This window comes from Cuculus canorus, chromosome 4 (genome assembly GCF_017976375.1).
Source record: "Cuculus canorus isolate bCucCan1 chromosome 4, bCucCan1.pri, whole genome shotgun sequence".
Lineage (NCBI taxonomy): Eukaryota > Metazoa > Chordata > Aves > Cuculiformes > Cuculidae > Cuculus > Cuculus canorus.
In genome coordinates, this window is record NC_071404.1 from 24,681,158 (window position 1) to 24,705,699 (window position 24,542).

General features: G+C 38.6%; 1 long non-coding RNA gene across 2 annotated transcripts in view; it reads left to right on the plus strand.

The window, feature by feature from the left end:
- Nucleotides 1-23,958, plus strand: part of LOC128852031 (uncharacterized) — a 25,494-nt gene extending 1,536 nt beyond the window's left edge. Inside the window, exons 2-3 of one of the 2 annotated variants that reach the window (XR_008449651.1) lie at nt 16-159; nt 22,488-23,958. This is a non-coding gene — a long non-coding RNA (uncharacterized LOC128852031). Of the gene's footprint in view, nt 1-15; nt 160-5,439; nt 5,532-22,487 lie in introns of those variants that run through there. The other variant, XR_008449652.1, reaches the window with a different exon arrangement.
- The last annotated feature ends 584 nt before the right edge of the window (nt 23,959-24,542 follow it).

The following is a 24,542-nucleotide window of genomic DNA, read 5'->3' on the forward strand; positions in this document are numbered from 1 at the left end:
TGATCTGTGTTGTAGCTGCTTCTGATGCCTTACATCATCTATTCTCAGGACCACTGTAGTGCCTTTTCAATTTGGCTGCTGCTGAGCAAAGAGCAGCCAAACTCAACTGAAGTCTTTCAGAATTTGCTTCTCTCAGGACTCAACTATGAATTGTTTAAGGTATTGTAAATCCGTAGTACTAATAGATGCTAAAAATGGAAGTGTAAACAGGTACCTAAACAATCAGTACCACGCTCTCACTAGACTCCGAAAATGCTTATTCTCTGGAAAGGCCTTTTTCCCTTGTTGTCAAAAGGATAAAAGATAGCGTTTTTACTTTTTGCTTGTCAACACATTTATTTCAGTTACTAAATCATCCTGATCTTTTTATATTTGTATCTCTAAAAAAAACCCCAAAACTGTGACTACAGTTTGTACTATGAATAGAGCTCACAGCCAAGCACAGAAGAAAAGGGTTAAAGCTTTGGTTATTTCCAGAGCTACAACAGAGCACTTTTATCTTTTTCAAGTGCACAAATGGTACTGATGTACTGGTTTTGAGGACATCATTTTTCTGCCTATTTTCTTTACCCAAAAAGATCATTGGTGGGAGGCAGATGTCAGGTGGGCTGATTGCCCCATTTGAGAAGGTGGCAGTCTGGTGTACTGAATTTCATTGTGATTAGCTCTGAGCAGTAGCTGATAAGGATATTTCTGCATGCATTGTTGGTACTACATCAGAAAAAAAACTCTCAGTAACGTATCTGCCTTTACAATTGCTGCAATATTGTTTCTTAAGTGAAAGGTGTTTTTTGCTTAGGTGTTTTAAGTGAGCAAAAGCAAGTCAGTAAAAGCAAAGCTGAGCATCTGCAGCTGGACCTCTCCACTGACCTGGCATGAAATCAAGCTATATTCTTGTATCAAGCTAGAGGCAATTATAGGCTCTCTGTAGTTACAAATAGATTGCTCTAAATTATTCTTATCTAAATAATTTACTTAGTGTCATGGAATCGTAGAATCACTAGGTTGGAAAAGACCTTTGAGATCATTGAGTCCAACCACATTTGTCTGCTACCAAACCATACCCCCGAGTGCCTCATCTACCCATCTTTTTAGATAGCTCCAAGGATGGTGACTCAACCACTTCACCTTTTCAGTGAAGAAATCTTTCATAATATATAATCTGAACCTCCTCTCACGCAACTTAAGGCCACTTCCTCTCAGCCTGTCACTTGTTACCTGGGAGAAGAGACCAAAACCCGCATCGGCCAGCAGGTCCAGGGACGTTATTCTGCGCCCTGTACATGGCACTGTTGAGACCTCACCTCGAATGCTGTGTTCAATTCTGGGCCCTTTACTACAAGAAGGATGTTGAGGCTCTGGAGTGTGTCCAGAGAAGAGCAATGAAGATGGTGAAGGGGCTGGAGAACAAGTCTTAAGAGGAGTGGCGGCTGAGGGAACTGGGGTTGTTTAGCCTGGAGAAGAGGAGGCTGAGGGGAGACCTTATTGCTCTGTTCAACTACCTGAAAGGAGGTGGTAGAGAGGTGGATGCTGGCCTCTCCTCCCAAGTGACAGGGGACGGGACAAGAGGGAATGGCCTCAAGCTGCACCAGGGGAGGTTCAGATTATATATTATGAAAGATTTCTTCACTGAAAGGGCCATCGGGCACTGAAACAGGGTTTACAACACAACCCACAAGCCGTGAATCGGCGCAATTTCTGAGGCAGTAACTAACTTCCTGTCCTTCTTCACCCTGTGGAACAAACTCCCCTGGGCACAGTGTAACTCCTAAACCAGCTTTGACACTAGAAGACTGGTGAAACCACCTGCCAGCTTTTATGGAGAATGATAAACATCACTCAAAACTGTCAAGTTTCCTTAACCAACTCAAACCTGAAGTTAGGATAGGGTTTAATTGACCCAATCTATGTCAATTGTTTCCTCAAGATTTCTAAAATGTATCTTCAGTTTGTTCCTATTACTAGAGAATGCAACAATTTAGGAAACACGTATCCAGTATTTGTAAGGCAAACCAGTCAACAGGCTTCTTTAAGTAATATTCAGGTTTACCCACTAATTGTTGTTGACATTTCATCTCAAAACCGATTTAAATGATCTTCTTTTGTAATTAGTTTGTGCACGCACTTTGAAGAATTCAGATTTTGCCTCTTTTCGTATGTATCCTTACATTTTTTTGCATTTACCTTGGAACTCCTCACTACTATCACTTGGAAATCTGGAAAATATACATGCCTTTTCTTGACCTTTATAACTAAGGCGCGAGTAGGCTTTGCTTCGTGTATCTCTGTTATTTTAATTTCAGTAACACATTAACTTATCTATTATTCAGAGGATGTCACATTGATTAATTTACCTATTTTTTCCTTTGTTGTTTCATGGCTGACTCTTTTTATTGGAAGAGTTTTTCTGGACTTCATTTTTATTGGTAGGAATGCTGGAACAGACCAGGCAACTAGCCATCCACATTTGTAAAAGTTACAGAAAGAAAAAACATTGGCAGCAGTAAGTAGAAGACAGAGAACAAATTGCTTTCGCATCTTAAGTGACATGGTCTTAAACTGCAAAACAAAGAACGTAACACTGGAATTGTCATATCATCAAGCCCTTTTATATGACTTAATAAGATACTTTATATTGAACTTGAAAACCATTGAGCAGGATGCTAATTTCACAATTATGTATAAATAATTATGTATAAAAACCTGTCTGTTAACATGTATGCACAAATACCTCAGTGTAAAGCTGATCAACGCTAGTGCTAGTAAAGCTTGAACACATGAAATTCCCTTTGAAATTCAAACAATACATATTCCTACATAATTTAGTTGTTCAGTTTTATTTATTACTGGAATCATGGTTAAGACACGGGCTTTGTTGTCTTTGTTTTCTAAGGGTTCTTTCTAAAAGTGTTCTTTCTAAAAGTGTTCTTTGCATGTATTATCTACACATTCAAAGCAAGGATACTTCCAAAATATTTTAAAGCTACACTGAAACATAAGCAGTATTTAAAGCTGTGACACACATCAAAGAAGCACTCTTTGGTACTGGTAACTCACCTGATAGGCATTTACTTTACCGATCAGAATAATGTAGAAGTGCTAAGAAATATTATCTTCAGGAACTGAGATGATGAGGAAGAAGCAAAATAATTTGATTAGCAAGGTATTAGGTACTTACAAAGCTCAAGTTAAATTATTGATTTTCTGACTGACTTTTTTAATGTATTCTTTAGCTCAATTCCTTACTCATAAAAAAGCTATTGCAAATCTCTATAGGACTAAGACCACTTCTTAGAGATCATCTAGTTCCAACACCCCTGCCATGGGCAGGGACACATCCTACTAGATCAGGCTACCCAAGGCCCCATCCAACCTGGCCTGAACCTGTAATATATGGATCCAGACAGTATAATCTATTTTGGTTTGCTGTTTTGGGCTATGTAGTGCTTAGCTGCCTACTGGAATTAAACTACAGCATTTGGAAATGATACCTCTAACTCAAAGAAGCTCTAGTCATCAAACCCTTAGTCAAGAAAAAGTTGTAAGAAAGAATCCCAGCAAACTATATTTAAAAGGTAAACTCCTAATTATTGCTTTACACTTTGCCCAGTACACAGCTGTTTCTGTCGATGAAAGTAAATGCATTTCAGAAAGAAATTGTCTTACATGGAAAAAAAATCTTGACACCCTAACAGAACTGTAAAGAAAACATGGTCTGCTCTAAGATTCTAAACTTTATACCTGAAAAATTGCCCATTTTTACAATATTTCGGACTGTCAGGTTGAGAAAATTATCAGTAAAGAAACAAGGGTAGAGTTTTTCTAGAAGCAATCACTCTGTCTTGCTCCCTCTCTTTCTCTGCTTCTTTCTTTCCTGATACTGTTCCTCTAATGCAATGATCAGTTAGGCTACAGGAGTTTATTTGTAAGCAGGAATTCACTTTCAGTTTTATTTGTACCTATGTAAGGTCAGGGCCATGGCTGTCACCTTTCAAGCAAATAGTTTAACCACTGGATTTTTGGTTTAGTTGACTGTCTACCCTTTGTTTGAGCCAGATCCCACTGATGGGGATAAAATCTGTTTCTTTGGACCAAAGAGAATTAAAAAAACTGGACTTGATTCTGGAGCCAAGTAGTTACACTATTTGCCCAAGAAGAAGAAAGTAAGGTTATAGACAATGTCGCAAGGGCCATGAGCCAAAAGTTCACCATCATCTGCATGTGGATTGAAGAAAAATTATTGTAAACAGGAATTGGATCTTAGCATATCCCTCAGGATTCTAGCCCTTAACATTATAGCAATCATGGTAAGGCATAAAGAGGAAAGTGGTGCAATTAACTTTAATTTTTAAAACTGTTGTGGTTGCCATTACATTTCCTGAGATGATACTTGATTCTGTTGATGCTCAGTAAGTGTTCCCCAAGAATGCCTGGCTGATAGAGCTCTCCTCAAGGGACTGGAGGAGTGGAATGTTCATGTTCTGGATTCTGATCAGGTTTAGGCATGATTTGGTATCAGGTAGCTCCTAGGCATCAAAACAGATGTGCTTGGGAAACTTTAGAGGCTATGTTACAGCTCTGAGAAAGCTCTTAGAAAGCTTAGGTGCTTCCTAAGTTAATCAACGGCTTTAGTGAAATATAAGGATTTGCATGTTACTAGGTCAGATTCTGGGAACATATGTAAAAGAGAGGATCTTAAGAAAGTGCCAAATCAGCTTCTGAACTGGACAAGAGGATTACAAGAAAACAATGAATTCCATCATACACTGAAAAGATTTGTGAAAGATGATTAGTGGGTTTGAATATTTTAGAGAGTCATATTACGACTCTATAATGTACAGGGTGCCTTGCTTGGTGTGTGATAGAGGCAGAAACTGAAATAGCACAAAGTAAACCAAGTCCCTACAGATGGCAGCTTTTTCCTGTGTTTTATGCTAGCACAATTGTTAGGGAATTTTTCACACAATAGTTAGTAAAAATCAGCATGTAAATACTATATTAAAGTTTTTATATTGTGATGCTCATTTTAAGTAAATTAAAATTGAAGCAAAGGTCTATGGTAATGAAGTCAAAATCCACTGGTTCCAGTTCCACATTCATACACTATTATGAATTAATCTGATGGAGTGTTGATTTTTCACAACTGGGCAAGAACTCATAGGGGAATTCAACAATAGTACTGGTGGGTGGAAAACTAAGAAAGCCCAGTAGTATTGTGTGAAGTCACTATGCATTGAAGAACTGGCTTCATTAATGGCCTTATTACAAATAGTGCATTCACAACTCTACATGCCTAAAGTTCTAGATGTACAATACATACAAGAGGAAATTTAGAAGTATAAATATTCTATTAATATTTTCATTCCTCTCTAATCATTTTGGCAGCATCCATGAATGGAAGTAGCAAAGTAACTGAGTAAGATCACTTCTGCATTTCAGCAACCAGGGAAGCAGGAAGGGTGTATGGAGATGCGAGCACAGAAACCTGGAACAGCTTCTTGGTTCTGCAGTGACTTTGGCTGCGTCAGAAGTTAATTCTGAGCAGAGTCCCTTCCCATCTTCTGTCTAGGGCAGACTTACAGTTTGTGTTGCATCACAGACGATTTCCAGTTCTCAGAGGTAGTAAAAAGATCACTGCAAGCCTGGATTTTCTAATTAACCAAATTCTGTTGATTTATTTTATCCAGCCAGTTCAAGGATATTTGTTATCCTCATCTTCTCTATCCCTGTTCCTATAAGGAAAATAGAATAACTGAAAGCTGGATTTTTCCAAGTTATATGATTTTTAATGTTCAAAATTCAGATAAGATTTGAAGTAAATCTCCCTAGCTTCTGAAATTTGATCATAAATAACAAACTGCTTCTCCCGTAACGTGATACTACTAAATTTATTTGAAAAGGAGAGTAACAAAGTAATCTGTAAAGTATAAATATTAGTCAAGTTTCTGTACGATAGATAATTCAGGAGTGACTTTGCCCAAATCTGACAAAGAGATCTGCTGCTCCGTAGAAATGGTGTGCTTGGCTCTCCTCGTTTTCTGGCTTTTTTATAGATCAGTCCTGCTAAAGCGGTCCTCTGTCTCCAGAGCTGTATGAGAGACAGCAGTTAAATCCCTTTAAGAAGTGATTAGTAATAGCAAATATACTGCCATGGAGTCTTCAAAGAGTAGCCTTGTAAAGCGTTTGTTCCCTATGATTTCATGAAAGTTTTCTTTCTTTTTGTAAAATGTATAAAGAACCAATGTGAAACCAATTGCATTTCAATTATTCTTTTTCCATCCCAGTTCAACGTAAGAGTAAAAAAGGTAGCCATATAGCAGTAATTTGTACAGATATGTCACATGCAGCTTTACTGCTGAACACACAAAAAAATAACCTGCTGGAAACTCTATTAATAACAAAAACTAGGCTATAAGGATACAATGCCAGTAAACTAGTAAGGCAATACAGTGTAAATATATCCATTTAGCATTCACAACTCAAGATTTATGGTCCTGACCTGTCAGCAACAGTTATGCTTAGCTGCATGCTGCCTAGCCACTTTTGAGGATTTTATCAATCCTCAGCTCAGAAGCTGCTTTCTCAGTTCTTAGTCACTTATAAATAATATCCTCCAGAAAATTTAGAATCTAATTCTAGGAATTATGAACTTCATTTCTTGGAATTAAAAAAAGATGCATACCTCCAAGAGACCTCTAGCAAAAAATGTAAGTGCTTCAATGATTAGTCTAGAGGCTCACCTCCTCATAAAAAGCCCTGCTTTAATTTGAGTGTACTGGCTGTGTAGATGGAACAGCACGTTCCTTTGAAATAGTACTGAGGCTGGAACTATTAAAGAAAAACGTAAGTCACACTATTGTAGTAACAGTTCCTCATGTATTTTCATAGGATGCAAATCTGGAAAGTGATCAGTTCTCCTGATATGGTTAGACATTGCACATTGGTTAACCAAACTATTACCTACCACACATAATCTCCTTAAGCATAAATACATGAGGGGGATTAAAGCCCTGAACCACATAAGTAATCACTAAATTAAAATTTTAATTCTTGGTATGTAAAGGACAACCTTTATTTCCTCCAAGATTTCTGAAGCACACTCTGCTCTATGCAAATGTGACTCGACAAGTTTGCATGCAATGATTTCTGAGTCAAGAACAGATCTGCTGAGATAAACTTCAAATCTTGTTAGACCTGTTTATTTCCATTGCTTTTTATACAAAACTCTTCAGATAAGAAGTCACACAGAGACTAAAATGCAGTCCGTTGTATTCATAACAGTATTCCTATTTGTATTCAGAACTCCTGGTAGGTCACCAATCATTTAGAGCCAGAGAAGACTTAAAAGCAGATATACACAAATAAAGTCATAAAAATATAAAAGCTGGAATACACTAAGATATACAGTGGACGTGGTTATATGGGTGCTTATTAAATGCAATATGCTAGCTGTTATTTTGGTTCTTTTCTGGCAGAAAATGCTTGGGATTTCCTAAAATAATATGAGTGTCGGGAGTTTCTGCTGCTCCTTATCTTGTCTTTTCTAAGCCCAGCTGTGTAGTAATCTTCAGACCAATGTAGCATCTGACAGTAACTCTCATACTGCTTTATTGGCACTTCATTGAGAGTGCTTCAAAAGCAGGCTCAGGTCTTTAACTGGATACTTAAATGGCTGGTAATCTGAGCTGGAACAAGAAGTCTCTGAAGGTAGGTAGGGAAGGTGCAGGATTGGAATATGAAAGAACATAGTTCTTAAGAAAAAGGAATGAGACAGATGCTGTTTTACATAGACGTGTGCAAGTAACAGCCTCTACTACAGAAAAGTCTGAGCTGAAAGGGACCTCTGGAGATCACATGGCCCAACCTTCTGCTGAAAGAAGGGCCTGAGACGAGGCTTTCTGAGATTTGCCAAGCTGAGGCATGAGTGAGGCCGACCCCATCACTTCTCTAAGCAACCTATACCAATGTTTGATGGTTTTCAGGGTCAAGTTCCCCTGATATCCAGATGAATTTTCCCTGAAGCAACTTGTGCTCGTTGCCTATTAGGTGTCATTATGCATCCTTGTGAAGAAAGTACCTCCATCTCCTCTGTAAATACTTTTTGTATATTGGAGGACTGTGACTGGCTGTCCAGTGTTGGGCTGAACAAACCCAGTTCCTTCATTCTCTCTTCCTATGCTGAGTTCAAGACATCCTCCAAAAGAAGTACACATGCATGTGTTGTGCCACTAAGAAATACACTTTTTCTGGAAGAAGCAGAATAGTTTATTGTTGAGGACTGAAATGGGAAGGGCTGGTGAAATCCTAGCTGATTTCTGATGCACAAAGTTTTCACTGTACTGACAAGACCTTGTAGGATCGGTTACCTGAGAGTGTGCATCTGAAGCACCGTTGGCTCAGGAGCAGGTTCAGTTTTGAAGACTGAGGGGGAATCAAGGGATGGATGGGGCTAGGAGAGGCAGGTGGTTGAGAGTCTAGGGAAAACTTCTCCATGGAAGTAGCAGCTTCCTGCAGCTGGTCAGGAAGTAGTGTCCACTGACTGTGAGGACTTGCAGGGTTTTGACAGATTTTTCTCTTTCATATCAGAACAAAACTGAGATTTGAACCATGATTAAATTACAATATTTTTTTAGTTTAACAGCTCATGAGCAGTCAGTGTTTGTGATAGCCTTAAAAAAGTGAAATATGTAATTCTGAGAAGCCCAGGGTTATTTTTTGTTCCCCCCAAAATGTGTTATCTACAGACTAATTTTCTATTTTTTTTGCTTTAAAATTACTTGAAATTTTCACTGGGGATAGAAAAGAAGTATAACCGGAAAAAAAATGTTTCCAAAGGGCAGTGTGAGTGCTGAGAGCCATTCTGGGGAACAGGAGAAGGCTCAGCAAGCAAAATGAACACTGGTCCTATGTTTTTTAAGAGGACTTTGTGGTGATAAGAAAGATCCTGGTGCCTTTCACTGAATGTTACAAACCTGGGCCTGCCCTTGTTAACTTGAGACCATTGTAGAGCTCACCTGTCTTTAGAGTCATAATTTCAGAAACTGTAGTTGTTGACTTCATTACAAATTCCACATAAGCAATATTTTTGTTGCCAGAGGGCATCATGTGTTTTACAAAAAAAAACAAGTAGGATGTGTTCTCAAACAGCAGTGGATAATGGAGCTGCACATCTTCCATGTTTTCTGCAGAGCTCATAGTCTTGTTAATTGTCCTCATTACTCTGCTGTATCACCAACCCTTGATAGATGATTTGAGATAAATCTCTTTGACAAGTTTTTCAAAGGTGTGTGATAATTAAATTAACAAGAATAATGTCTTGTAGTTGAATAGTTCTTTTGGTTGGGACTTGCCCATTCATATCAAGTCTTAGCACGTTAATTTCTTTTGGCTAGTGTGATGAGGGAGGGGAGGGCTGAGGGGATTAGTAAATTCATTAAAACGTATTATTTCAGATATACCCAAACTGTTCATTAAATGCAGTCAAGCTTGTTGAAGTGTGATGGCAGAGAAAACAGTACAAAAAGTGGGATCATGTTCACACGCCTACAGAGGGAAGAGACACTTCTTAATAAAAAAAGCCCAGTGTGTTAGCCTTCCTTCCAGATGTGGACAAGTTGTTTGATTTCATTGTAGATCTGAAATTACTTAAATCCATAAGTCCTGCTTTGTTAATCAGAGCCTTAATCAAAGGATTGTGGAAACTGAGATTGGCTGCTCTTTTTCTTAATTGTGGATTCTGTTCCGTTTTGTACAACCAGACAAATCTTCAGAGCAGCAGAAGCTAGAGAGCAGTGTCTTAGGTCCTAATCACAAGGATGTAGAGCAATTGTCTTCTTTCCTGCTACCTCAGTGATTATTTTTACTTCTCTGTTAAAGCACTGTCTAAGTCTTAAAACATTGGATAGTTTGATGATTTAACAGACTGACAGAATACGTAGTTTCAGTATTCTGAGAGAACATAGCAAATACAGGGCTATTAGGAAATAAGAAAAGAAACTACTCCATAGTTTGTAATTCTTTTTTTCCTTACTAATATTTTCAACTAAATATTTAGCGTCATCTTAAGTCACAGATTTCTCATAAAATTTTTTTCTTTTTAATTTCAGGAAGAACTCAGCTTTGCTATAAAGTAGTTTCTTCCTGCCAGAGCATTTTCTGATAGAAAAGGGTAAGCGGGAACAAAAGTGTAGAAGCAAAATTGCTTTATAACTGGCCTAGACTTGCAAAGAATTATCTCAGAACAGTGCAAATCATACGAATACATCAAGATGAGGATAGACTTATAAAGGATATTTTTTGTATGAAACACTATGTGCACCGTATATTAATCTTCAATAATCATATCCTTACTTGTCATTATTGCAGGAAAAATACTTTAACCCAACCTTCTTCAGGAAGGTTGCTGCCTAGAGTTATGTAAGTGCCTAGATATATATAATGCATTATATCTCTCTGTAATATCTGTATGATATATGGTATATATCTCTCTTACATATGTATAACGTATAATATATTGTAGAGAAATATTATCACCTAGAATTACGTTAGATAAAAATCTAAGATTCTTAGATGATTTTACAGGGGACTGTAGTATGGTGCTAGAGATTTTTTCCTAAGAATTCGTTTGACCTTTATTCAGCCTTCTGAAGTAAACACCTAAATTATTCCACAGCATTCCTCGAGAGTGTTAAGTCTACAAAAGGCCTTGTATCTCCAAATATTTGCTTCTGGTGATAGCACACTACAAATAGCAGCCATAATCAGGATTTCCACATGATATTTATAAAACATAGTCTTGTCTCAGCTACTGACGTCCTATGGTAAAGGTAATAAGCTCCTGCTGAATATTTTCACATTCCTTCAGTTCAAAATATTTTGACTAAAACAAGCAAAGGCATTTTTTCCAAATGGTGTTTGTCCATGCACCACACTAACAGTAGAGTACAAATCAAAACAGTGCTGCTGTAGAAGGTCAGATCCTTCTCTTAATTCTCCACTGCAAGGAACTCTGATAAGAGGATTGTTTTCCCACTTTAAAATACAAAATACCCTGTTTCAAAACAAAAATCAAACTCAAATAGTGGTGTTAGTTCTGTTGAGAGAAAATACCATCAGATAGTAACAGTCTGTAAGCTTAGTGTTAGTTCTTTATGCTGCTTCCCTCTCAGCTCTTCCTCCTGCCTTTCTGCCAGACTGGTTGTCATGGGTTGCAGGAGGCCTGGGATGCAGGAGGACGACCGGGCCCTTGGGCAGCTCAGAGTAACCAGAGCATCAGTTAGAGTCTAAAAGATGCTAGCAAAGTTGGTGTTTGCCATAAACTTGCATTTGTAGCTAGAAGCAACATAGCTTTTTACTCTGCCATTCATGCAATTTATAATTGAAAAGCCGCAGCAGCCTATTAGAAGAGTAAACAACACCTTGAATTACCTTTTGCTGTTAGAAGACAAATCATATAGATAAATTTTGATGATTCTTGTGGGGCCACTGGCAGTATCAAAGCTGGACAAAAAATAGAGATGTGATCAGAGTGACAGGAAGGGGAGAAAGAGCTGATTAATTGGCACACTGTCAGCGGTCATCTTTTCTAAAGCTGATGTGGAAAGAATATTACAGTGTTTGAGGGAACCCATGAGAATGCATAAAAAAAAATCTTGGAGACAATTGAGTGAAATCAGCGAGTAGGGCATTCTGCTTCAGCAAAGGAGAGGATATGCTGACTGCATGTTTGTCTCTTCATAAAATCACTGACTAGTTTATGCTGTGACTTTTGAAAGAGCCTGGCAAAGCCCTGGACCTTGCAGAAGACATCTGACGTTGATGCACTTTCTAGTCACAAAGTCCACAGCTGCTTCCTAAGACAGGCAGGACATAAATAAGGCCGGGTATCAAGATCAGTTCAGCTGGCATTGCAGAGTGAGGAGCTCTGCACCTTAAAATAGGAACACAGATGTATTTTAGCAGCTGAAAATGTTACCAGCTCCAATATAGCCATGCCAAGAGCTTGTGGTGTAATCAGCTGAGGAAACATTGATCTTTTATTGTCATGTAGGATAGTTGCTTAAAAACCTTCTCCAGGGACAGTAGTGTTTTCAGGTTAGCTTAGGGTGGTGAATATGGCGGTGAGAGGGATTATTTTTGCTCCTTTGTGCATTCTTGGAGTTTGCTCCTCCTGTTGTACAGAGAAGAAAGGTTTATGTTGCTGACTGTTTCTATGTCCAAAGGGCTGTAATGCTTCTGGTGGATGTTTAATAGAAAACCCGTCTACAGTAAATAATTATCTGGAGAACTGCCCTGTTGACACCTGGGATTTTGTCTCAGACAGTCCTCTTTTCTTTCCTCCAACTCTTTTTTCTATTCTCTAACTTTTGTAGGTTTATATTGGTCTGTCTGGTCAGATGGCTATACCTGTAAATACTTCAAATAATGACAGAGATTGGGGGTGAGAGTATTTGCTTGTTTGTGTTATGGTCAATGTATCTCTGACAAGGATTCTTTGACAATCAACACTTCTCCATGTGTTTAACAGCAATGTTAACATTGTATTTAATACCTCAATGCTGGCTGACTTGCCAGTAACCTCTAAACCATCACAGCAACCCAGAAAGATCCTAGTAAGTCTTGGAGTAAAGGTGAAATGGAAATTGTGGGTCATTGTTTATTTTGGGAACTTCTGTCAGGTGAAAATAAGTTACTCCATAAGAATTTAGCTCGTAAACTTTAGTGGCCTGGAAGTGTAGGCAATATAAGGCAAAATTTAATCTCAAGTCACTTGTGAACCAAGGAGGAAAGAAGACATTTTACATTTGAAAGCTTCTCTTTTATCCACTGCCACCCTGTAAACTTAGTTAATATTCTTCGTAATTCTCACAGCACTTCAAATACACATGCTTAGCAATCTTCAATATAGGCATCAGATTCTCATCAGAATAACCTTCTAAGGCAAAAGAATCAGATGTGCTGCATTAAGTTAGCTTGTCTAGAGCTCTGATTAAAATTTTACTGCACTGAGTAGGCAACAAAATGAAGATCTCTCAAGTATCTTCAGAAGTGGGATGGCTGTCAGCTAACATAAAATTGAATTTTACCACTGGACCAAAACGTCTTTCTTGCGAAAGGGGAGAGGTAAGGTTCAGTCTGTAATAATACTCGTAATTACAAGACATTTTTGCTAAAAGTGTGCTCTGGAGAATATGCAGATGTAAACATGTGCTGCTGGCTGAGCAGAATAGAGAGACATCCTAGTGAAAAGCATCCTGAGACACAATAAACAGAAATACATATATCAGATCCATTAATATTTAGACTTATGGATGAGAATGAGCGGTATGAGGGAGAACTTTACCTCAGAATCAGGATCTGCTTTAAAGCGCTATATTTCACACAGAAACTATTTTTTAAATGTATTGACTTTAAGAGATAGAAGGCAGCAAAATACATCAGAGGATGCAGATCTCCAAGGAAGGAAGAAGAGGTTGGCAAGAAAAGCGACCGGTTAGTCACACTGCAGTCCAGCAGTCCAGCTGCAGTCCAGCTGCTGCTATCCAGCATGTAATTATGTTACTTTTTTTTGAGGGGGGAAACTTTACTTCTATATGAATAAACAGGGTTCTCCCTTCAATACATTTCTATCTGCGAGACAATTCACAGCTGAGGCCCGTAAGTGTTTAGACAGACTGAATAGAATACGGGGCAAGGTTACTCCAGCTGACTATCTGCAAAGGCTCAAACAATCTGCACCCCTGCACACAGGGTTAGAAGTGATTCCTACATATTCAGTATTCTTTGCTGAATTTCTGTTCCTTAAGCTTCTAATTGCCCTGTGAACCATGCAGATTTCTAGCATCCTTAGCAGAAAATTCTACAAACTGACATAAAGAACATTGATTGCCTATTTTTATTTAATGGGTCCTAGCTCTTGCACTGGAAAAAGGCATGGTAGAAGAGGACTCGGACTTTGTGCACAAGACAGCAGGGACAGGAATGAGCTTTCCCCTCACTTAGAAGATCTCTTCCTCTCCTGCTTGGCAAGTGGTGAAGTACATCTAAAAGTTGAGTATTTTTAATAAAAATCTTCCTTCCTCATCACTCCTGGTGTTTTCTCAGCCTATCAAAGCACTAGATCAGTTCATGGGGTGGGAAGACTCCTTCAGCTCTGTATCTGGTGGCTATACATGCTGCTGGCTTCCTGGGCAGCTTGTAGAAGGAGTCAGACACCAGGCAGAGGAGGGAGATGGAGGTGGGAGGACTGTGGGCTTGGGAGTATCCACTTACCTAGACAGAGTACACCTCTGTCCTAGAAATGCAGAAAGAGAAGTATTCTATTTTCTTGCAGGTTTTATTTCTCACTTTTGCCAGAAATATTTATAAATCTCCTGTTCAGATACCAAAACTGACTCCTTTTTTTGCATACTTAAATCAGAAAAAACTCATGATTCATAAAACTGCAACATTTAACCAGAAAGCTGAGAAAGTACTTTGAAGACAGACGTATCTCTTGTTTAAAAGATTGCAAACCTAGTTTTAAAAGATACTGAAATACCCAAACATTTTACTGTTAGATTGCTGTGCATAAACATTTCAGCGCTGTTTAAATTTGCTGCAATATATGCTTACAGTAGTAGAAGTTTCTCACACCATATAGGAAGAGAGAGAAAATAAAACAATGAGTATTTAAAAGGAAAGCACCCAAAATTTGTGACTTGTGTCTATATGTGTATTTATCTGCTTTTTTTTAGCAGCATGAGCTGAATGCTGTGTTTAAGAATTCAACTAAGAATTTAGAATAGAGTATTCATAAGCCTTCTTGCTGACACTTCATCTGGTACGTGACTGAGCTCACATGCTGCTTCATGAAAAGAAAGAGGTGAATGATAGTGCCTGCATGGCAGGCTTGCCCACACTGGTGGTATGAGTAGGTATGTATTTGCTGTATATGGCACTCATTCTTCCAGTTTGTTTCATACTTGCCAGCCTTTTCTTTTCTATGATGAATTATTACTCTAGAGCAAGTCTTTAAATAGAAAATCATTATCTCATCTTATTGATGCTGAATTGTTTGGGAATTCTTTAATGGTGCTTCTTTCAGGAAGACTTTGTTCCAGCAAATGTTTACATCTATAGAGCAGATTGTACAGTTTCCTTTACAATAATATTGTACTACAGTACACCAGCAGTATGTACAATGAAGTAATGACAGAGTGCTGTAATAGAGGACAGGTTTCAGAATGCAGTGTTTGTCATGGTTCTTTAGGCTTCACAAGATGAGCAACTTGGTTTTCTTCTTCTACCTGTCTCTATCTGCAAGTACGTGTTTGTCTAAGGAGTGCTTTCTTTCCTCAAGAGTAAAGCTTTTACACACTATTTTCTTTTTTTTTTTTTTTTAAGATTTGATTACCATACAATACAAGGGACTACACTGTGAACTCAATCCCTAATATAGATTCCTAATTATGTTTTCAAACTCTGAATGATGGTGACACATGCCTGGACAAGGCCGAAATGTCTCTTAATGGTGTCAGATAATTGTGCTGGAGGGGCAAATACTATGAATTATTTATAGCATATTTGTAAAGAGTTAATTACTGTTTGTGACTTTATGAATCTGTTATCATCATATAAAAAACTATAGTTTGAATATGTTCAAACCTTTTCAGTGCATTTCCACTCTTGGACATGGGGTACAATTGCAAGACATAATATTTCTTGTTTTCATCATGTGTCATTGCAATCTTGCCATGAAAAACAACCATCCTATGACTAGCCTGTTGCCTACATAATATGAATAGGCAGAAAGTCGTTTTAAGTCTGGGTATTTGGCAAGTAAACGAAGAATGAAAATGAGCATAATTATGCTAATCAGAAAGCAAATCTCCAAACAATTTCTAAAGCAGTGAAGGCATCGAGCCAAATACTGTGAGATATTGATACTTACTGAGCAAGCACTTGACCCCAGAAGAATTATTAATGCAGGGATGGTTACAGAAGCAAATTGTTCTCAGAAGTGGTGACATTAATTCCTTCCAATAATTTGGTCATGGAAGGTATAAAGCAAAATAAATTCCCTAGGCCTGTAGTGAAGTTCCAGAGTCTTTCCTAAAGCATGATACTATGATATTTTACTTAACTTTTCTTTAGTTTTTACTTAAGTTTTTACTTTACTTAAGTTTTCTAGGCATTAACAACAGGACCTCAGAAAGTAACATTTAGTTGAAGACAGCTTCAAGTTTTATGCAAAATGATATATGAGAAAGGCAGTAGTTTTCTGAGTCCATGGAACTCCTGTTATGTTAGCAGTATTCCTTTTTATTCCTTGATAATGAAACGTCATGGAAACAGGAATACTGTAGCAGCATGAGGAACAATGCAGATATTTTTTATTCACTGACATTTGTTTGCTATTGCAGAATTCTAAAGATAAGGAGAGGAAATTCCTGCCCTCAAATTACAGGAAAAGTAGCATTACATTATCAAACAATTGCTATCTAACAGAAAGGTGGAAATTTTTGACAAGGCAGGACACTGGGAATGCAGTTCTATATCAATCATTATAGCAACAGATTATCTCTGTATTATTTTTGCTATGACCAAGAGAGGGCACCCTTTTCCTATCAAATCATAACGTGAACGGTGAAACACTAAAGGCTTTTGAAGAACCTGGGTAAATTTTTTAACTGTTATGTTTTAGTGAAAACTTTTTCAAGTTTAAAAATGTAGCTGTTTAAAAAGCAGACTGTAGTTCAATCTCCAAGTTGTTTGAGGCCATTTTAAAACCTGCTATGCAAACTACTCAGTATAGCCTTTCATTTAGTGCTTGTACGGTTTCAGTAAGATGCACTTCATCTTGTCTACAAAGAGTAATAATCTGCATCAGTAAGAGTCCTTCTTTTTAAATCAGTTCCTTAACTGGAGATTTTTTTTCTTTATTTAGGAAAAGCAAGGTAGGGCATTTAGTATTAGCTCATCCGTAGAGCAGCTTTCTAGCACAAGTGTGAAGCTACTAACTTTCCATATTTCAGATGCGATTTCCTTCACCAGTGGGACATCAGATAAATCTTCAGCATATGAGTTCAGTTTTACTGCCTGTAAAACAAATATTTCAGCTTTGGTGGTGTAAATTGCAGAGTGTAGCTGTATATTATAAAAGCTTACTGTTCAGTTTTTTTAAAGCAATCGCCTTTCTGCTTTGATATTGCCATCATGCTTCTCATTCATGCATTTACAAGCATTCAATGGGAACTGCTGCAGGTTCAGCACTTTTGAGAAACAGCTTACTTAGAAGTCTAAAGTTGAATTTAGAAGCTTAATGTTTTGGGGAAACTTGTCTATAATCCTCACAAATTATTGTTGGCAGGGCAAATATCTGTCCAGATTTTTTTTAATTCTACTCTGGATAACTAATTCTGGTTAAGAAATGCCTTCTGTAACTTAGGGTGAGAGAACTCTCCAAAATACTCTCAACCCGTTTCTGTAACATCCAGCACTGCATTGTCCACATTCAGCTGTTTACAGAAGCGTACCTCACAAGGGAAGAAAATTTAATTACAATTACAACACAACTGAAAAACATATATAAAAATAGTGTACCCCACTCACTTCTTTCATGAAGGAATTAGGCCAAAATAATCTCTGCATTTACTCTTCAGTTCTGTGAAACCAAAACATTAAATACTTAATTTTTGTTATAGTACAATTTGAATCATTTGCTTAAGAGGTGATTTCAAGATCATGTCTTTATTAGCCAGGCTGGTTTTATTTTTCACTTAAACTTGCATTTTAGGGCTTTAAAGGTGAAGCAACAACTAAGAGAAGGGCAGCAACCCAAAGTATATTTCAAAAGAACTGGCATTAGCTCTAACTTTATCCTGTCTATTGAACAAACGTAAGTTAATTTGTCCTTGAACCTGGAAACTGAGTGCTGCCTAGAACAAGACAGAAAAAGCATGTTTTAGTAGTTCAGCTGCCGCATGATTCGAGATCTGCCTGCCTGAGGTCAGGAGTTTATGCCAAATGGTAAAAATTAGAAAAGACTTTTCAGTTGTGAACAAGAGGCTTATAATAAACAATGGAGAAAAAAATTCCAAGAGGAAATATAAAAAAACTTGACATCCTTGGGTTAGCTGGTGGATTGCAGAAGTAGAGAACAAATATTAAAATTCAAGCCAGGAATACAATCTCGGCCACATCCTTCCTTCTCTTCCTCTGCTTCCCCCTGCCCTCTCATCAGGTTACAAGAACAGTTCTTTATTTAAGGCAACATCCTCTTGTGAGTGTTATATGTGGTCTTTGAAATGTGTAATGTGTGCCACAGTTTGTCAGCCAACTTGTGCTATAGAATCAAAGTTTTCTTCTTTTCTACCTCCCACTGGTATTTCAGGCTAGTGATAAAAGCGGAAAATAATAAAATACTTCAAAAATTTCTGACTGCACAAAGTATTAGAGCTAACACTTTCATGCACTTTAAGCTCTGAGAACGTACAGCTAAATTTAACTTGTTAGCAGTAATATCCTATAATCATTAGTCGTCTTCTTCCTTTCTGTAGGTACCACAAATATCAATTGCTATGTCCCAATTGGCAGTAAATGGAGAATGGTTAGCCTAGAAGCACACAGAAAATGGGGGAAGTGGATAGAACAGTTTAAATGTAACATAGGCATATGTAACAGGAAAATATGCCAGATTGTGATACTTGTTAGCATTTCATACATTTTCTGTAGAGCTGTGTCACATTAATGCAAAAGTCAGCAAAGAAAAATTTTGGTTTCTTGCTAGAACATATGATATCTCACCTGTCACAGAATGGTTGAGGTTGGAATAAACTTCTGAAGGTCATCTGGTCCACCTCCTCTGCTCAAGCAGGGCCACCAATAGCCAGTTGCCCAGGACAATAGTCAGACAGTTTTTGACTGTCTCCAAGCAGGGAGCTTCCTCCACCTCCCTGGGCAACCTGTGCCAGTGCTTGGTCACCCTCACAGTCAGGAAGTGTTTACTGATGTTCAGAGGGAACATCCTGCGTCTCAGGTGATGCCCATTGCCTCTCATCCTGTCACTGGGCACTGCTGAAAATTGCCTGGCTCTGTCATCTTTGCACTTTCACTTCAAGGATTTACGCACATTGACAAAATTCCCTTGTACAACCTATAGCTTTAGATAACTGGATTTTTAAAAAAAGTCCTTATTGATAACACTTAACTCTTGTGTTGTCCCAGTGTGTGCCAAATAGCATGCTGTATCAAAAGGTTCACTAGGAAATGTATTTCCTAGGAAATGCCTGTGAAGTTTCTTAAGATAATATAATTGAGGAATGTCCAAGTAGTCTATGATTTAAAAACCTTCAGCTTTTTGTTAGCTCTTCGGCAGATCTCATCAGCTTACACCAGCTTCCTTAGTAAATGTGCCTTCTATTCTGTTACTCAGCAAGCTCATCTATTACCTGAAGAACCATGAATGATATTTAATAATTTTTCCTAACAATTAGTGCTAAACTTATGTGATGCATTGAAAATGCCATACATTACAGGCACTTCCAACTTGCCGTTGCTATGTATATTTCAGGTGTTAACTTAATCTGACAAATTGGCTTATGGCCACTGACAAAAAGGGAGAAAATCTGTCTACATCAAACCAATAACTGCTTGTCTTATCCTTTATGTTTGCGGTGCCCTTATTATGGTGGCTGGCTGGCTGCACGTGACACCAAGCGCAAAGCCTTGCTCACACCTTGTTAGGCGCCCATCAGGAGAAGGTAAAACAACTATGTGCCAGTGTCCCATGCTTGTTTCTCTTTTTTGACACACTTCAGAGTGAAAACTGGGATGAAGAAATACACTACAAAGTGCAACAAATAGCCTGACAACAAAAAAATATATAACAGATATATAAGATATACATCTTTCATCAGCCAGAAAAGTAGTATCAACTACGTAATTTATCAAAATCCCATGTTTATTGACAATTGTAGAAATCACATGCTGTTTTGACATGGTCTTGTTCATGGCCTTAGACTGAGTTGAAATTTAAACTTCTTTAGATTTCTTTCAGCATTTCTCTTTTCTTGTAGTTCTATTGCTCGTACATAGCAAGCTGTGGTAGGAACATCTGCTGCACCAACAAAAGACCTTAAAAATTCTCCAAAATGTGGGCTTAAAAATTCTCCAAAATGTTGCAAACTTATTCCTGGTCTTCTGACTGACAAATAAGACTGTCTCTACCATCTATTTTGCTAAAAGAGAAAACACTGTATGCAACACAGCACTCACTCCATTAAATACAATTTGGAGAGTATGACACCATCCAGATCCAAAGACGTCCTGTGTTGTGGCTGACATGAATGTTTCTGAAGCTTAACTGTCACTTAGTTGCTTGAGTTTTTTTCATTTCAGAGAGTGGGCATGTTCACAGACTGCCATGCTTTAAGAAATGATAGGTTATTCAACCACCATACACAGAGATTGGTTCTCTCAAACTTGGACCAAGACCTTAAACCAAAAGGTTACATAAAACTCAAAATTTTCCAGAAAATATTGGTCAGCACCATTGTGATCACGTTACTAATTTTCCTCCTACCTAAAACTTAAATAAAGCAGTTTACTGCTGTAGTATTATGGCTAAAGAAATAACACAGTTAACAAGCGTATGCCATTTAGTTCATGTGTGGTGTGAAAAGCCTGGGCAGTTGCAACCATACTGAGCCCATGTTACAACATTCATCATTTGAAGCTTTTGGCCTCAGTAAATGTAAGTGAAGAAGGATGCATTAAGTACCCCACTCTGAAATTCTAGCATTAATTTGAATTTAGTAATGGTTCCACATGTTTTGAAGAAGATTCAAGTAAAATTACTACTGTATTTGAAGTTTCCAGAAAGAGCATAAAGTCAGCAAACTGACTTGTTTTATTAGGGTTTTTTAAATTTCTGGTTTTTATTTCACTAACTTCAGTTAATTTATAGGTAACAGCTGGAGAAAGGAAAGGAAAAGGACTCCATCCTTTATGACTCAGTTTTATCTGCTTCTTTTTATCTATGGTCAAACAAATATGACTTTTCTCCAATAACCCAGTATCTCAGCCTGCACATGAAATACCATCAGCTTTCTAATTCTTGCTTGGAAATTTCCTTTCTGGAAGGGTCACTGGGAAGAATCAAATTGTTAGATTATCTGGTATTTTGAAATTATTTGCATTGTATTGTTTGCATGAAGATGATGTTAATCACAGGAGCAACTGAAGGCAGCAGTTGGCTCTTCTTTCTTTTTCAGCCTCTTTCAGCCCCATTAGATCACGAAGTTTTTAGGACTGAGGCACTTTGCAGGTTGCATCATTCCAGCCGCTCTGTTCAGAGCAGTCCCTGAAGGTATTAGGCAAAGGCTTTCAAACAGGTTTTCAGTGACACAGCTCAGCCTACACAGTGTTGGGTCCTGACGACCATTTTCCTCCATCTTGAAGAAAATCTGTTTGATTTATATTCAACCTGAGGCACCCAGGAGAAAGAGGAGATGTTCCACAGATCTGTTCCTGTCTGCCACAGCTCCTTCAGTTGAGTCAATGGTGATACTTTTCACTGTGCTTTGGAAAGTCAATGCCTTAGTGGCTATATTGTTCTTCTCTTAAGCAAATGCTTGGGTTTTTCTGTGGTTACTTCTCTCCTGCCTTTGAGAAGCATGGCAGAAGATCACATTTCCACAAGGGTAGCCCCTTCCTTGTTTGCCTCATCCTTTAAATATGGGACAAAGGGCCATGTTTGTTGGCTTGTTCCCACTGAAACGCTGACAGAAACTGCCAAGATAGTTGTATCTCCTGTGGATGTTCAGATTCAGCACTTGGCAACACTGGCAACTTACTCTGCTGGTTCCAGGTGTCTGTTTCTCCTCCTATACATCACTTTCATCGTGCCCTTGCATTGCTCAACAGCCTCAGTATGCCTGCAATACATACCCAGGGAGGCACCACCATACCCGGGTATTTCCCCTCCTACTTTGCCTGTACTGCAAGAGCTCAGCAGAGAAATCCTTATAAGGCCACTCCTTACAGCTCTCTTTGCAGTTATGTAGCGCCTGGTCTACTCCAGATTCTGACAGAGGATGGCAAAATGTAGAGAAAAGCTCCTGAACATCAAGCACTTTGTCCCTGAAACTCAGACTGCTGGTTCCCTTTGTACTTTGGGCCAGGTATCTTGTTATGCAAGAAAGAGAGTTCAATGTTCTCTGGACTATACTTCTGCCCCAAAAGTTAGAAGAAATCAAACTATCTGAGGGGCTTGTCATGGCTTTGTCAGGGAATTCCACCCAAAACTTGATGAAGTTATAGGAACTGTTCAGATGGAGCAATGGCTTGGCAACTCGGGCTCCTCTTGAAGACACTATGCTATAAGCTATAATAATTATTCAATCAATGCAATATTAACTAGTTTTTAATCCTGGCAAGAGGAACATAATCAGTTTTTACAAGTGAAATTCAGTTACCAATGTTCTGGGTTTTTTTTTATTTTGCAGCTGAGGACAGACCTGTGTCCAGCCTGAGAGGTGCAGGGGCCAGGGGAGCCACTGCTGAAGGATCATGACTAAAGCACTAGAGAAGACAGATGATTCCAAATGTGGCCAAAAAATGTGGTTTTGTTGGATTTCCTTACTCTTCCGTCCCACTGATCTTTCATCTCAGAGTTTTTCCAAATGGGTATCTTAACTGTTACGTTTACTGCTCAGTAGTGCAGAAGGATATTCATTAACATCTTCACAAATGATGAGTAGGGTTTCTCTTGTTCGCATGCATTCTGCTAATACACTAATGAATTTTGAAAGGTTTCCAAACATCTGTACAAGCCATTACTTGTGTGAAAATGTACCCAATTAGAACTCATTACTGTAATTAGTCATACTTGACATTAGTATGTGGTTTAGTGTATAAACAATAACATGTAGAAATAATATGTTTCAGTTATATTAACAAGCAGCTCCAATGGTCACAGATAGAAGATGTATTCACAAATAAACAAAAAGCATTCTTCAACATGAATAACATATTAACAACACTGAATAAGTTCTTTTTAGGAACATGATTTTTAGTCCCCAATAGTGGGAATGGACTTAGCCAGCTTATCGCAGCACTGAATAGGAATCACACAGGATTAATCTGGATAATCCCTCTGAAGGGGCAGTGATGTGAGGCTGGGATGCTGCACGCTCACTCAGAGGTAGCAGAAGTAGAGCACTGTGACTGTGACTTCCAAAAAGAACTTTCTGTGCTTGGCTGGTTGGCAATTAAAAGAGAAACGGAAATCATATCAAATCCTGAAGTTTGAGATCAAGCAATAAAAACAAAAAACAGTTAAAGGTCAACTCACTGAAATATTGCCCCTTGTATGCTGCTCGACTTGTGTGGAATTCCAGCTTGTTCTAAAGCATACAGGATACAGCAACAAGGAAGAAAAGCTAGAAACTGAATTTCTCCAGGCTGTTTCCCCCTTTGTCTTCAGGTGAATGCAATTTTTTTGTATTCTTATTATGGGAACGTCTGGCTACGCTGTTGTTAGGATGCCCAAAAGGGTGCTTTGTCCCTTTCATTAGAGACAGTAGAAAGTAAGTAAAGATAAAACATATGCATCTAATGTTTTAAGTATGTGACTTCATGGCTGTATGTTGTTTATTAATCGAGGTTCCTTAGAGATCATCCCTCATTTATCAAGAAATCTAAGAAGCCTTATTCCAGTGCCTATGAGAAGTTAACACTCAAAAAAAACAGTGGTTTCTTCTGTGGGAGGCAGCCACTGGGGTAGGGGCAAACAGGCTCTCCTCTCTTCTACCATACCCATTGGGACATGGGCAGCAGTTGGGGCTGCTGGGGCTCCTCCCGCACCCACAGGCTCACGAACACACATCCCATCCCACCCTGAACATGAAAATGCTGGCAAATAAAATCTCTAGGACTCGTTTTGGAGTTTTAGAAAGCAACCATCCTTTATCAGGCCTGGGCAACGTGGAGGAGTGATCTCCATCAATCCTGTGCAGCCAGGCAGGGGCTGATTGCAGAATATATTTCCCACTTATAGGCATATGAATAATTTTTCCCAGAAATCTTATGCATGTTTTATTACTTTCCAAGGAGTAGTTTTAATGTTATTATGAAACTTCGAAACAGTGAAAGCTCTCACTAATTTGCAGCTTTGAAGCCAGTTCTGCCTGATCTCACATTTGAGACGGGGAGAAGCCCCCCAGCAGAGGTGATCACAGCAGAGACATCCGCTCAGCACGGATCACACTGAACACACGACGTTATCATCTTCGAAGAATAAACAGTATCTGGAAAACACCGTTTTAAAGCAAACACGCTGTCAGAGGGACGTTCTGTCTAACTCTCAACACAACTGCTTAGATGAAACTTTGCTTTACCGTAGATCAAAACAGTCCACTTTTTGTAACAGTAACTCCTCCCCGCACCGCTCCCCGCGGCGCACGTCCCCAACCCCCGAGCGCAGCCCGCCGGGCCGGGACTGTGGCGCCTGCGGGCGGGGCGGGGCGGGGCCGCCGCAGAGGGGTGGGAGCGGGGCGGGG